Raw genomic sequence first — 6,000 nt, 5'->3', positions numbered from 1 at the left:
AAGTTGTCCTGGTCCTAAAGCAGCATAACAGCCCCAAATCATGATGCTTACTCCACCATGTTTCACGGTGGGGATGAGGTGTTGATGTTGGTGAGTTGTTCCATTTTTCCTCCACACATGACGTTGTGCATTACTCCCAAACAATTCAACTTTGGTTTCATCAATCCACAAAATATTTTGCCAAAACTTCCATGGACGGTCCAAGTGCCTTTTTGCGAACATTAAACGAGCAACAATGTTTTTTCTTAGACAGCAGTGGCTTCCTCCGTGGAGTCCTCCCATGAACACCATTCTTGGGCATAGTTTTACATATAGTTAATGCGTGCACCTAGATATTGGACTGTGCCAGTGATTTCTGTAAGTCTTTAGCAGACACTCTAGGGTTCTTTTTTACCTCTCTGAGTATTCTGCGCTGAACTCTTGGCGTCATCTTTGGTGGACGGCCACTACTTGCGAGAGCAGTAACAGTGCCAAACTCGCTCCATTTGTAAACAACTTCTCTGACTGTCGACTGATGAACATCCAGACATTTAGAGATTGGTTTTGTATCCTTTCCCAGCTTTATATAAATCGACAATCCTTGATCGCAGGTGTTCAGATAGCTCTTTTAACCGAGCCATGATGCAATGACGTAAGACATTGCTTCTTATCAAGACAATTCTTACCAGGTGTGTTTTAAAGTGGGCAGGGCAGCTTTAAACCACTCATCAGTGATTGGGCACACACCTGATTTATATTGTTTGGTAAAAATTGGTTTCAATTGCTCTTTAAGTCTCCTTAGGCAGAGGGTTCACTGGCTTATTTTTCCTCCTTCTGTCATTGTATGCATGTTATCCTCATTAAAATATGAAAACCTATAAACCTGTGCATTTTTGGGTGGTTTTAGTGAAAGCAGACACTGTTTTTTTCATCTGTGTGATTTTGACAAAGATCGAAGACAGCGATTTATGCCAGACATTCCAGGAATCTGACTGAACTACAGCAGTTTTGTAGAGAAGAATGGGCCGAGATTAGTCCTGTTCGATGTGCCAGACCGATCTGAAGCTCCAGGAAGCGTCTAATTGAAGTTATTGCTGCCAAAGGTGGGGCAACAAAATACTAAAAGTGGATGTTCACTGACTTATTTTTCCCCCTTCTGTCATTGTTTCCATGCTATCCTCATTAAAATATGAAAACCTAAAAATATTTAGGTGGTTTTCGTTAAAGCAGACACTGTTTTTTCATCTGTGTGATTTTGACAAAGAACAGATCACATTTGATGGTGATTTTATGCAGAAATGTGAGAAATTCCAAAAGGTTCAGATACTTTTTCACACCACTGTAGGTTGCTCGATTACAGTAAGACATTTGTTTGACATCCTACACTAAGTATTTTCTTCCGAAAGTGCAACTTTTAAGTGATTTTATCATTAAGCCCTGTTGATGTCTTGCCTTCACTGGCCCCCATGAGAGGCCGCGATAAAACGGTCTGCTGTTTGCCGGCCGAATTTGACTTCCTTCCAAGTCTGGTCGACAGGCACTTAAAGCTAAGCGATGGATGGCTCCGCAGAGACGGAGGCGAGAAGGGAAAGCGGCTTTCTCATTCTGAGCCACTGAGGTTCAGGGAGTTTGTTCATGTAAATGGCAGGAGGGAAAACAGCAACATGGCGAACAAGTCGTTCCTTTCTTGTTGCTAGGGAAATTTAATTGCGGGGTAAGTGTCAATCAGCAAACCTGGCAAAGATGGTGTTCAGTTTGTTGTGACTAAAATGAACTCAAGCAATGATGTGAAGAATTACTTATTTTATTCATAAAGACAACTATTGCCCAGACTAACTTTATAATAGGAAAGACACAAATACAGATATAAAAATCAAATGTTACAAATGTTTTAACTGTGGCCATACATTTTTTTAGTAACACATGTAAACCATTCCGCGGAAACCAGACGCTTCTTACAATGTTCAAGCAACAAGAACACAAACTTTTCAGTTTTGGTCGATTTTAGCGACGCCGGTGGACAAAAGTGGTTGTGTTTTTCCTTAACACTAGAAGTCCCAGGTACTCCTACTAGTCCCAAACAATGGCCGATATGGCCCCGGTAAACCCAGAGGTGGCAAAAATGACCCAAGTGCTTTTGAACTGGCAAGTCGTTGTCGGACAGACAACAGCCGTTCATATGGAAATGCAACCACTAGACATACATTGACTTCAGACACAATGACCACAATCCATACACCATGCCCCTGATTCAGTCCTTCTAAACTATAGACACAATTCCTGCTTTACACTCATATTGCAGTTCTAAAACGCTTTTTTTCCCCCCTTCTTCAACACAATGTATACATTTGGGCCATGCTTTCTGTCGTTATGTGTGGAGTATAGGCGAAGTTAATTAAAAAATGTGTAAAACGTGTCAAACATCATAAATAAATGTAATTAAATAAAAGAAGCTTGACTTGAACTGACACAAACGATCACGAGTCACGGAGGAGAGGCCAAATCGGCCATTGCTAGGGAATATTGGGAGTGTTTGTCTTGGGAAGTCGGCCTCTGCTGGGTTTTCTAGTGTTAAGGAAGACTGCGTTTCCAATGAAGACCAGTGCACACCCGCACAGTGTCGTAAAATCATGACATCCCTGTCGCCTGCAAATAGATTAAAACAACATTTCTGTTTCCAGCGGCTGTGTGAAGGATGACTAGTAATCAGGTAAAGAATCCAGTTGTGGCTAAACAACAGCATATGATGGTTAGCAACCATGTGCCTAGGTTTTTTTTTTTGTGTGTGGCACCCTCCTCAAAGAGAATTAGTGCTGGTGAAAGCAATACAGACCCCCTCAAGATATAAAAGAGGTGTCATTCAACTAGTTGAGTTATAAATGATTTCTCTCACCCCAGAGACTTTCACTTCAACGACCATTTAGTAAAATTGTGTTTGCGAGTACCTACCTCATTGTGAGCATTAGAAATCAGCGGAGAAAAAAAACCCAAGTTACAAGTTTTTTTCGAAGCGTTTGCAATATTACAGATGCCTAATGCTAATTAATGTGATTATGTCACGATTGCTAATCGGGTTTTAAATACCGTAAGTTTCCCTATTTGTTGATTTATTTGGGTTAATAGGTAACACTTTATCAGCTTAATTGCTTCAAGAAGCTACATTTGGCCATCGCTTCTCCCTTGGAGGAGACAGTCGAACTCTGCTGCCACCTGCTGTCAAAACTGTTGTTGTCCGACATGCCTCCGAGCATGCATTGCAGCGCTACAGATGTAAATAACAAATCAAAATTCGTGTTCTGTGCTAATTATTTCTACAGTTACTGTTCTAGTTGTTTCATTAATTGCTAGCTATGGAATTTGGTAACACTTTATTTGACAGTGGCGCCATCAGACTGTCTTTAGACAATCATAACTATTACATGACACTATCATGGGCAAATACTGAATGTTTATGACAGATGCCAAGATGTGTCATCCGGCAAATTATGTCGCAACTCCATTTATGTCCAGCTCGGATCTTTTACATCCATTCAAAAATGAGATATTTCCCAGATGACGCGAAATGACATCTGTTATAAGCATTCATTAATACTAATGACAGTGTCATGTCATAATTATAACGATCTTGTGGCGCCACTGTCAAATAAAGTGTTCCCAAATACTATAACTAGGAATTATTGAAACAAATAGAACAGTATCTGAAGATATATAAACCACAAAACATGAATTTTGATTGTTATTTACATCTGAAGCGCTGCAGTGCATGCTAAGAAGAGGGGTGAAAGTGGCTAGATTTTCTTGCCGGAACTCCCCAACATGAAGGTTGCCACGGAGCCAGAAATTTTATTTATTTATCTATGTATTTATTTATTTTCTTTCATTTCTTGGGGGGTCGGGGGGTTCAAACCTCTTAAACTACTGAAATGCAAAGAAAACTGTTTTAGCACAGTTATTTCTATAACACATACAAAAACTGATTTTCATTCAAAATTGTATTTTTTCATTGATTTGCAAAATAAAAGTTAACAAAAACCGCAATAACCCCAACCTCCATCTCCTAATTTTTATTCTCCCGCATTTCCTCACATACTAAATGCCAAATCTCAATTTTAACTCCTTAAAGGGTATGTAGCGGCAAAGGGGGTGTGAGACATCAATAGAACCGTTATGTGCCAAGATAACAAATATTGATAAAGTTAACAAAAAGGCGGAGCCAGGTGCCATTGTTTTTTAACGACGAGAGAGTTGCGTTGGGGTTTGTTTGACCAAAACATTACAAAAATGGTTCAAAACTGCTGTTCTATGTGGTGTACAAATAGTTATTTATCGGAATATAGTATCCATGAGTTCCTGAACGCGAAAAAAAAAAGCTGGACTACACAGACAATGGGTAAAGTTCGTCCGTGCAAAGAGGGCTAATTTTCTAGACACAGCCTCCGGCACGCTTTTCTGTGGTGCGCATTTTCCACCTGAAAGCTTCTCGAACTATGGACAAGAGAAATCGGGTTTTGCTAAAAGATTGCTGCTCAAAGGAGATGCGGTGCCGACCATACAGGCGCAGCCACCTAAATGTCCCGAGATATCAAGAAAGAGGACAATGACTGGTAAAGGAGGCTAAAGCTAAGCAAAGGAGGGGAGCAGCCAAGCTCGAAATGGCCAGAGTGAGTACTCTTTTATAATAAAAAAAAATGTCACGCATTGGATACAGGACTGGACACATGTATAAATTATCGTTCGTAAAATATATAGAACAAATCCTCTGATCCCATTCATATTTGTGTCTGTTGGCAGAGTGAAAAGCTATGCTAGCGCAATAAATGATAATTATTCTATGCATTCCTTTATTTTGCAGTCACGGTGTATCAGCTTCACAAAAAGAAATGCAAAACAAATCATTGGTGTTTCCCACACGATCTGCTGCCGATGTTTCATCAGTGTCATTGCTCCCCTCAATGACCGTTTCATTAAGCTGCATTGGCGTTCGTTTGGGCTCAAATTGGTAACCTAAAACACCGATTAAAGCTTCGTAACTCTCCTCGTCACCATTAGATGAACATTCGTTACGTCCTTCTACGTCGGATTCGTCGCTGAAACTAGAAACAAAATTGTCTGCCATCATCGCCGCCATTCAGTATTAAAGCACTGAGCCTTTTTCTTGTTGAAGAAACACCCCTCACTGTTAATTCTGAATTCTCTTTTATTGACAATGAGGGGTGTTTCTTCATGAGGGAACCTGGAATATGTGCAGGACGAACACAATGCATCAGCATAAACAGCTCAAAACACCCTTAATTCTCCCCTCACTAGAAGGAATTATATTGATGCAGACAGGCGCTGCCCCCCTGGTGGCCGGTGGCTCTCTCTTCACTTGTCGTGACGTCACGCACACAATCTGCCAGATCTCGGGCGCCGGTCGTTTTAGCTTGACCATCGAGCCAAATTTCTCTCATTTTCTTGTGTGTAATTACACGAAGTGGCATGATATGAATACAAAAGGCATGCGTTTATGGATAAATGATGGAATATTAAAATTTTCCCAGGGCACTACATACCCTTTAAGAACATAGGATGTATATTAAAATTGAAGTTAATGTAAACATTTACTTTTTTTTTTTTTTTCAATAATAAAGATATAAGTAACATACATTCAGAAAAATAAGTTCAAATGACTTATATTATGCTGAGTGAAATGTTCTGAACCTCCCAATCAAAGCAAATAAAACTAAATATGATAAATAAGCCTCCTCAACTCTTTTGTTGCGCTTAAAGATTTGCCCAATTTTATGGTGCATTGCCCTTTTTTGTCGCATTAATTCAACAACCTTTTCTTTTTTGCGTTTCGGGAAAACATGCACATTTGAACCTATCAGAGCAAACTAACTCTGCTGATCACATGTCGGTATGTCAGCCAATTGAACGGATAAATGAGTTCAATCATCCATTGAATATGTTAGGCCCGCCGGTGTCGTGCCAATGTAGATACCGCAGTCAAAAATTGTATCCCACGGGCGGAGCCATATG

Source organism: Corythoichthys intestinalis, chromosome 13 (genome assembly GCF_030265065.1).
Source record: "Corythoichthys intestinalis isolate RoL2023-P3 chromosome 13, ASM3026506v1, whole genome shotgun sequence".
Taxonomy (NCBI): domain Eukaryota; kingdom Metazoa; phylum Chordata; class Actinopteri; order Syngnathiformes; family Syngnathidae; genus Corythoichthys; species Corythoichthys intestinalis.
The sequence above is the reverse complement of the archived record's forward strand: the minus strand, read 5'-3'. Positions refer to the sequence as shown.